Below are 10,813 nucleotides of genomic sequence, written 5' to 3'. Positions count from 1 at the left end.
GAGCGGGCGCGTCCCGCTATGCGAATCGCATCCCCGCCGGCAGTGTCAAGGCAGTGCTCCCGGTCAGCGGGTCTGACCAGGGCGCTGCAGAGAGGGGAACGCCGCGAGTGCTCCGGGTCCCTGCTCCTCCCCGGAGCATTCCTAGGAGACTCTTTCCTAGGAATGTATCCACCTTTTCCAGCCCACCGGAGCACCTGAAGGCTGAACTAATTTACGCAGGATAAGTCATCAACTGCCGAGTCGAGAAGTTCGTGACGAATCGAATTTACTGTAAGTTCACTCATCTCTAATTCGGATCAATCCGAATGTACGAAATATGAACTATTCGGACAAAAACGAATTACGTCCGAAACAAATTGCACAAGCCTAGTACACATCCTGCTGCCTGATCCAGGCTGTGTGTTTCAGTAACTACTTGGCTTACTGATGCTGCTGGGCCTGTGCCTAAATTTATTTGATGTTAGCACTAGCTAACATACATTTTCTATGCAGATTTCAATATTCACCTTTTAATGTTAGGGGTTATTAAGCCCTCTTGTGTACTTCTGCTGCTGCCTGATCCAGGCTGTGTATTTCAGCAACTTTATGGTTTAGTGATGCTGCTGGGCCTGTGCCTAAAAAATTTTATGTTAGCATTAGCTAACATACATCTTCTATACAGATTTCAACATTAACATAATGTTAGGGGTTGTAAAGCCCTCTTGTAAACTCATCCTGATGCCTGCTCCAGGCTGTGTGTTTCAGGAACTACTTGGCATAGTGATGCTGCTGGGCTTGGGCCTTACATTTTTGGATGTTAACACTAGTTAACATACATGCTTAATTGAGATTTCAACACTGATCTTTCAATCTTAGGGTTTATGAAACGCTCTTGTGCACTCCTGCTGCTGACTGCTTCTGTCTGCGTCATTCAGCAACTGCATGGTTTAGTGATGTTGCTGGGCCTAGGACATTACCTTTATATGTTTATGGTAGCACTAGGTACCATACATCTTCAATGGAAATGTCAAAATTCATCTTTTATTCTTAGAGATTGCGGGGCCCTATTGTCTCCTCATCTGCTGCCAACATGTGCTGCCATGTGACATGGGACTTCTTGTTAGATTATGTCCTTTGTACCCACACCCCAAGGCACTAAAACTTGGGAGTTAAAAGTTCCATTTCCAAATCCTCAATTTCAGTATCTTAGATTTCTATTTAAAATTCTTATTTTTCAATGGTCTCCTCAGGCTTCTGCCAACTCCAGGCTGTGTCATTCAGCCACTATATGGTCTCCATTTATTGACTGTGTATTGTAGGAAACATGTGGCTATCCTAGAGTTACTCTCCCAGCATTATTGCTATGTAATAAAAGGAATATTGCCAAGGACTAGCAGAAACAGGGAACTTTGGATACTGACCACCTGCTGTTGGAATTGACTGACTTTCCCAGGCGGTAGATTTACCATTTTGAAGTTCCTCAGTTCCAGTAGGCTTTAAGTTGTTCATTCTTTGTTGTGGTTCATCAGTTGCAGAATTAAGTTGTATCATGTTTTCCTGTTCCTCCGATGAGCTAATGTCACTGGAACACACAATACTCATTGTCATCTAATGAAGGATCCTTTTCTTCAGAGAACGTATCTATCATTTTATTATTTTGAATGTCAGGTGGTATTCTGACAATTTCTGATTATGAAGGAATTTTTTAATCTGGGACACAGGTAAAAATAAGTATTTTTAAGCGTACTGTAGCACATTTTTCTGCCCACATTAGTGCATACCACATACCTACATCTAAGTAGTGTACTACACAAAGGGGAGGAAGGAGAAGCACCGTGACACAGGATTCCAGACCCGTTTGTGTGCTCAGCTTTGGGGGCAGACCTACCCCAATGTAATATCCACAAAGAAGCAGAAGCGGCACTCCAATATCACAGCAAGTCGTGGTTTATTTACTCATCTGTATAAGGCGACGTTTCGGCTTATCAATAAAGCCGAAACGTCGCCTTATACAGATGAATGAATAAACCACGACTTGCTGTGATATTGGAGTGCCGCTTCTGCTTCTTTGTGGATAAGTTGTGTACTATTTTGTACCTGTTAAAGGGGTACTACCGTGCTGACAACTTATCCCCTATCTAAAGGATAGGGGATAAGTTGCCTGATCGCGCGGGGTCCCGCCGCTGGGGACCCCCGCGATCAAGCACGCAGCACCCCGCTCTCATCAGGCCCCGGAGCGAACATCCGCTCCGGGTCTGATGACAGGGCCGCCCCGTGTGACGTCACATGGCAGCACAATGACAGAGCCTAGAGGTGGCATCAGTAGGAGGAGACCATATAGTGTCTGAATGGCACAGCCTGGAGTTGGCTGAAGTATGAGGAGACCCCAGGGCTTTACAATCCCTAAGAAAAAAAGTCGAAGTTTGAAATTCAAACTGAAGATTTTGGGTAGCTAGCGCTACTATAACAAAAAATTTTATTCAGAGGCCCAGCAGCATTAGTAAACCATATATAGGCTGAATAATACAGCATGGAGTTGGCAGCAGCATGACGAGACCATTGAAACCTATGATTTTTTCATTTAAATTTAAGATTTTGAAATTGATATAATGGATTTAGTATTTGAAAATATCACTACTCTGCCTGACATACTTATTGCGTATATGAGGGGAGTACAATACGCTTCACTTCACTTAAAACAGTATTTGTCTAGAACAGCAGCAGGTGTGTCCTTTCACAGTATATTGACCTTTGACAGATTAAAGGGGTACTACCATGCTGACAACTTATCCCCTATCTAAAGGATAGGGGATAAGTTGCCTGATCACGCTGGGGACCCCCGCGATCTCGTACGCAGCAACCCACTCTCATCAGGCCCCGGAGCGAACATCTGCTCCGGGTCTGATGATGGGGTCGGTGATCGTGACGTCACAGCTCCGCCCCGTGTGACATCACACGAGGCGGAGCTGTGACGTCACGATCACCGGCCCCGTTATCAGACCCAGAGCGGATGTTCTCTCCGGGGCCTGATAAGAGCGGGGTGCTGCGTACGAGATCGCGGGGTCCCCAGCGGCGGGACCCTGCGTGATCAGGCAACTTATGCCCTATCCTTTAGATAGGGGATAAGTTGTCAGCATGGTAGTACCCCTTTAATCTGTCAAAGGTCAATATACTGTGAAAGGACACATCTGCTGCTGTTCTAAACAAATACTGTTTTAAGCGAAGTGAAGCGTATTGTACTCCCCTCATATACGCAATAAGTATGTCAGGCAGAGTAGTGAAATTTCAAATACTAAATCCATTATATCAATTTCAAAATCTTAAATTTAAATGAAAAAATCATAGGTTTCAATGGTCTCGTCATGCTGCTGCCAACTCCAGGCTGTATCATTCAGCCTATACATGGTTTACTAATGTTGCTGGGCCTCTGAATAAAATTTTTTGTTATAGTAGCACTAGCTACCCAAAATCTTCAGTTTGAATTTCAAACTTCGACTTTTTTTCTTAGGGATTGTAAAGCCCTGGGGTCTCCTCATACTTCAGCCTACTCCAGGCTGTGCCATTCAGACACTATATGGTCTCCTCCTACTGATGCCACCTCCAGGCTCTGTCATTGTGCTGCCATGTGACATGGGACTCCTTGTTAGATTAGGTCCTTTGTACCCACACACCGGAGCCGGGGACACTAAAACTTGGGAGTTAAAAGTTCCATTTCAAAATCCTCAATTAAAATGTCAAAATCTTAGATTTCTATTTAAAATTCTTGTATTTCAATGGTCTCCTCATGCTTCAGCCAACTCCAGGCGGTGCCATTCACGCAATATATGGTTTACTGATGCTGCTGGGACTGGGTCTGGGAATAAAAATTTTGTTATGGTAGGTAGCACTAGCTACCCAAAATCTTTGGTTTAAATTTCAGAATTCATCTTATAATCTTAGTGTCTACTCATGCTGCTGCCAACTCCTGGCTGTGCCATTCAGACACTATATGGTCTCCTCGTGCTGCCAACACCTCCACACTGCGTCTTTCAGTCACTATATGGTCTCCTCATGCATCAGCCACCTTCAGGCTGTACCATTCAGACACTATATGGGCTCGTTATGCTTTCCCCACCTCCAGGCTGTGTCATTCAGCCAATATGTTGTTTTCTGATGCTACTGGGACTGGGATATTAACTCCAAATATTTTATGGTAGCACTAGCAAACATAAATGATTAATTGAGATTTCAAGCTTGATCTTTCAATGTAAAGGGTTATGAAACCCTCATGGGTACTGCTGATGCCTGCTCCTGTGTCTTTCAGGAATTACTTGGCTTACTGATGCTTCTGTGCTTGGGCCTTACATTTTTGGATGTTTAGTACTAGATAAATACATGCTTAATAGAAATTTCAACATTGATTTTTCAATCTTAGGGGTTCTGAAACCCTCTGGTGTACTGCTGATGCCTGTTCCTGACTGTGTGTTTCAGGAACTACTTGGCTTCTTGATGCTTCTGGGCTTGGGCCTTAAATTTTGAGATGTTTAGCACTAGCTAAATACATGCTTAATAGAAATTTCAACATTGATCTTTCAAAGTAAGGGGTTATGAAACCCTCTGGTGTACTGCTGATGCCTGCTCCTGATTGCTCCTGTGTCTTTCAGGAATTATTTGGCTTACTGATGCTTCTGGGCTTGGGCCTTACATTTTTGAATGTTTAGCACTAGCTAAACACGTGCTTAATAGAAATTTCAACATTGATCTTTCAATCTTAGGGGTTATGAAACCCTCTGGTGTACTGTTGATGCCTGCTCCTGACTGTGTGTTTCAGGAACTACTTGGCTTATTGATGCTTCTGGGCTTGGGCCTTACATTTTTGGATGTTTAGCAATAGCTAAATACATGCTTAATAGAAATTTCAACATTGATCTTTCAATCTTAGGGTTTATGAAGCTCTCTGGTGTACTGCTGATGCCTGCTCCCTACTGTATGTTTCAGGAACTACTTGGCTTATTGATGCTTCGGGGCTTGGGCCTTACATTTTTAGATGTTTAGCACTAGTTAAATATATGCTTAATTGAGATTTCAACATTGGTACATTACGAAATTAAGAAATATCACATTTAAATAATTTTATTAAAATCTATGTTTCCACATGTGTAAAAAAAATGGTAATCTTAACACAGCAAAGTGCCTCCAAATGGCCTTTGATGATTTAATATTGAGAATTGTATACCTACAGATAAATTAAGAAAATGTTTCATCTTGAAGAAATTATCCTACGACAAGAAGAATTGATATGCTCATGTTCAGACTGGGAGAAGACAAAAAATCATGTTAATCAAAAATGTCTATATAAGAATCCGTTCATCCATGTCTGTTTTTTTGAATGTTCTTATATTGTGTATATCAGGTATTTTAATTGCATGTAGTGTATGTGAATTTAGTCTACGATTAAGCACCTGTGCGTCAGATGTTCCTTACCTGTACTGTGACTCCTGTCAAGCAAATAAAGCAAGTTTTAAGTGCATTTCCAGCGCTGGACATCTTTTCTTCTTTGGATTACTTTTGTGAAGTCGGGGCGGGCCCGGCAGGTTCGATTGTGCATGTGTGCATTGCAGGTCGTTGGTGCAGAGCAGACAGCTTTATTCTTTGCAGCATACATCTCCAGATTGTCCATGCTCCCAAAAAGACCAACTGCGAAATAGCTTGGAAGAATTATGGAATCACAGCAAACAGAGGTGGGTGTACTACCAGGCCAGGGCAACACAGAAGATGGCTAATATATAGGTCCTAATAGGACCATGAAAGCATGTACAGTCTTTGAGAACTTTGTTGCCCCAGCAGTGAATGTAGTCAAAAACCACAAAGAATTCAAAAGACTGGAAGTCAGCATACTCAACAAAATTGATGCCATAGAAAGTAACATCATGGATATTAAAATAGCTAAGTTCTGCCAAGATACGGATGACTACAACCAAGACCAAATTTTTACGTGGCATCAGAACAAACAAAAGTAGTATGACTTGCCAAGGTCTATTTTACGTACCTCCCGTTCAAAAGCAAGACGGAGACCTAGATCCACCTCCAGGTCTTCCAGGAGGGTCAGCTTTTCAGATGTGGAAAATTCTCAGGAAGAAGATGCCAAGAGACCTACACGCCCATTTCCCCAACAACCTAATTCGGACTGGGTGAACAACCGGGGAGCAATTCCAAAAAAAAGCTAAAGCAACAGAAAAGAAACAGAACCAGGAGGGCGGGAACGGCATAGGCGAGAAAAGGTATCCACTGAGATCTCTGCTGACACAGAGGTGAACATCGTTACTAATTTATCTGCATGTATATTGACTGCACCTCAAATCACACCGCTCAGCAAGGATTTGATTTTCGTACCTACCTGTAAATTTAATCTCTTTAACACTGTGATAGCCCGGGGGAATAGGGTATATGGGGTGTAGCTGTGCGGTGACTAAAGGGTGTCTGATTAACCCTTTCTATTTGTGATGCCAGGGTGAGGGCTCCTCTGCAATGCTTGTCCTACCGCCACCCTTCCGAAGAGCGATAGGGAGGTAGAGAATAATGGAATGTCCACAACCGGAGAGTTTACTGAAAACAGTTGGAACTTTTACTGAAGATTTTATGCAAGCTTCATAATCAGAACAGTCTCTATACATGCAAAGTCTCTTGGAGATTGACAGTGGTTGGGACCTTAAGCAATTTAGAGTCCTTAGACTGATATGCACTGTTCCACTGGATTTAGTTGCAGTCCAGTAGTCACGCTAGCTTTAGCGGGGATTAGTTTAGAACTCACGGGTTAGTTTAGGCTGAGGCTGGTAGGTTTTCTGGCCTAGCGTGTCTTTGAAAGTTGCGCAGATCCGTCCTGCTAGTCCGGCATCCACGAAAGCAGCAACCCAAGAGAGCGATAATTGGCTACAGCTCCCTTATATGGGCAGGGGCTGGACAAGAGCTAATTGGTCCAATACTTCTGTCAATCACCTTCACACAGAATTATGGGTAGCATGTGACCAAAGGACCTCCAAAGGTCCTCCAACATACCATAGAGGAATCAACATAGTCACAGGATCGAAGGTCCCGCGATGCCAACAAGGTAAGTATACTATACACTATATTAAATATACACAGTATAATTAAATATGTACATAGAAACATTATAGAATTAGAATAGAAGAGAGGCGACTAGGGGCTGTCCCACCTGGGGGACCCTACCTGAACGTAGTTACTCTGACTTTGGGGACCACCATACAAGGTACGGTATGCAATACGGTACCGGGACACCACAACACCATTTTGGATGTGAACAGGTTGGCACAGGGTTTAACTTTACAGAGACATTTCTTTACCATACAAGAAGAACCAAATACACAGGAACCCAGCACGACTCACTCCTTGATACATGACAGCAGGGAAGTTGCCTGCGTGAACTTTAATGATCAAAAGAATGTATTAGAACTTTACGGTTTACAATGCGAAAGTGATTCTATTTGTGATATATTGGGAACCTCTTTTCGCTCCACCAATCCTGGGTTCTATCCTGTGGCCTCCCGATCGGAGGCCCTGGATAGATTCCAGGAATTGGTGGAGAGGGACCCAGTTGTGCTACATGGAAAAATAGCCCCTGGGTCCCGGTCAGATAATTTGAATATAGGGGAAAGAATCGCCTTGTCTGAACTGTGTGATAACGATCATATAGTGGTGCGTAATGCAGATAAAGGGGGCAATTTTATAATTTTAGATTCAGGGTTGTACAACAAATTAAATAGAGAAATTCTAGCAGATGGGAACATCTACAGGAAACTAGGGAGTGATACCACAAAGGTTTTTCAAACTAAATTGAAGAAAGTGCTAAAGAAGGGAGTGGCCCTGGGAGCACTGAACATTAAACTGGAGGAGTCATTATTTGTTACTACACCTGTCATACCGGTGTTCCACTCACTCCCCAAGGTACATAAGGGGATATTTCCCCCTTCTCTCTGACCCATCATGGAAGATATAGGGTCCCTTAATGAGCGCCTTTGGGAGTGGGTGGATCACTACCTGCAGCCATTGACAAAAATCACCCCCACATATCTACAAGTAACGAAACATGTAATTAACATCTTGCAACAAAAGAAGTGGGAAGCTGACATGGCATGGGCCATATGTGATGTGGTAGGTTTATACCCGTCTATACCATGGGAAGCTGGATTGATGGCCCTTAGGCATCACTTGGAATATTACAGTTATTACTCCCCTGGTCTAAGGGAATTCATCTTTGTCACTACAGAGTTTTTGTTACAACACAATTACTTCATGTTCAACGGCGATTTCTTTCTTCACACCAGGGGAGCATCCATGGGCGCAAAGTACTCCCCTTCCTTTGCAAATATTTTTATTTTTTACTGGGAGCAATTGTTCATTTTTTTCCCTAAGAACCCATATTCAGATCAGATCAGTTGGATAGGAAGGTATATAGATGATTTATTGGTAATTTGGAAGGGCACAGAGGCACAGTTTTTTCAGTTTGTGCAACATATTGAACAGAACAGTCTTAATCTTAAATTCACTGCACATTTTAGTTGTACGTCTATTAATTCTTTGGATATTACCTTAACTAATAAAGGGCCAAATATACAATTTTTTCCATACAGGAAAAACACAGCCACAAACGCCGTTTTGATGGCATCGTCTTGCCATCCCAGGCATGTCATACAAAATATTCTCTTTGGTGAGATGTGTAGAACCAAACGAAATTGTTCCGATAAGGAAAAATTTGAGAAGGAGATCAGTGATTTAAAAAGCAGACTAAAAATGAGGGTTTTACACTAAAAAAACACTCATCACAATATAAACAAAATAATAAACAAAAGAAAGTTCAGCCAAATCAAAAATATCATCAGGAAATACACCCCTATCCTGACCCTATCATAAAAGAGGTAATTAAAAGTGGAATTCAAGTAATGTCTAAGAGAGGTTCATTTGTCTCTCCCAGCCTTTTTAGTACCTCGAATGTAAATTAAAAAAAAATGGAGGGCTTGGCTAATTGGCTAAAAACTACGGGTAATTGGGGATGTGGCCTTAACAGATGTATTACCTGTAAATACATGTTCCCCACAAAAGAAATAATTTCTTGCTCTACCGGTAAAACTTATCCGATACGGGAGTACAGTAATTGTAATACAAAACTCCTTGTCTATGTGGCTACCTGCACTCTGTGTGATACACAGTATGTAGGTTCCACATCAAACACATTAAAAACTTGGATCAGAAGGCACATTTCAGATAGCAAAGGAGATAAAGTGGGTATCTCCATGTTGTCCCAACATTTTAGGGAAATATATGTGGGTGCTATGGACTCCTTGCGTGATTCTGGTGTCGACAGAGTAAAAATGGAGATAAGAGGAGGAGATGTCAGGAGAAGACTTATCAATAGGGAAACCTATTGGATTTTTCTCCTTGGCACCAGACATCCGCAAGGTATGAATAGGAGGCTAGATTTAATTATGACCTATTGAATAATACAACCCCCGCCCCCCCACCCCCCCTTTCTTTGGGATACTCGTTGATGACAAGCTATTTTAACTTGAAATTACATATGTGGAACATAGTTTAGTTGCTTCTCGTAAATTTAAAACCAGGGACATATGCCGCCATGGTGGCTTGCAAAAAATCTATAAACAATTGTTATACAATGGATACATCCATATCAATAAATATAGTCATAATAAGTAGAGAATGAATAAAATAACAATTGAATTATAATCAAATAAATGACATCAACAAAATATTTAGTAATAATGGAGGGTACATTACGAAATTAAGAAATCTCACATTTAAATAATTTTATTAAAATCTAAATGTTTCCATAATCGGAAAAAAAATGGTAACTTTTACGCCGCAAAGTGTCTCCAAATTGCCTTTGATGATTAAATATTGAGAATTATATACCTACAGATAAATTAAGAAAATGTTTTATCTAGAAGAAATTATCCTATTACAAGAAGAATTGATATGTTCATGTTCAGACTGGAAGAAGACAAAAAATCCTGTTTGTCAAAAATGTCTATATAAGAATCCGTTCATCCATGTCTGTTTTTTTTTAAATGTTCTTATATTGTGATACATGTGACCTGTATCTCAGGTATTTTAATTGCATGTAGTGTATGTGAATTTAGTCTATGATTAAGCACCTGTGAGTACGAAATGCGTCAGATGTTCCTTACCTGTATTGTGACTCCTGTAAAGCAAATAAAGCAAGTTTTAAGTGCATTTCCAGCACTGGACATCTTTTCTTCTTTGGATTACTTTTGTGAAGCCGGGGCGGGACCGGTGGGTCCAATTGCGCAGGTGTGCACTGCAGTTCGTGATGCAGAGCAGACAGCTTTACTTCTTTGCAGTATTCTATGTGTGGTCTGACTAGTGATTTGTACAGTTGAACCTCATCTGCCACTTCCCAGCCCAAACCTCCAACCTATCCAGATCCATTTGTAATAGTGCACTGTCCTTTATTGTGTTTACCGCTTTACAGAGTTTAGTATCATCTTCAAAGATTGCTACTTTATTATTCAACCCCTCTACAAGGTCATTAATGAATATATTAAATAGAACAGGACCCAAGACTGACCCCTGTGGTACCCCACTAGTAACAGTCACCCAATTAGAATAAGTACCATAAATAGCCACCCTCTGTTTCCTATCACTGAGCCAGTAAGTTACATACCCACTTGCACACATTTTCCCCCAGTCCAAGCATTCTCATTTTATGGACCAACCTTTTATGTGGCACCGTATCAAATGCTTTGGAAAAATCCAGATGTACAACATCCAGTGATTGCCCCTGGTCCAGTCTGGAGCTCAT

This window comes from Hyla sarda, chromosome 1 (genome assembly GCF_029499605.1).
Source record: "Hyla sarda isolate aHylSar1 chromosome 1, aHylSar1.hap1, whole genome shotgun sequence".
Classification (NCBI taxonomy): Eukaryota; Metazoa; Chordata; class Amphibia; order Anura; family Hylidae; genus Hyla; species Hyla sarda.
The sequence above is the reverse complement of the archived record's forward strand: the minus strand, read 5'-3'. Positions refer to the sequence as shown.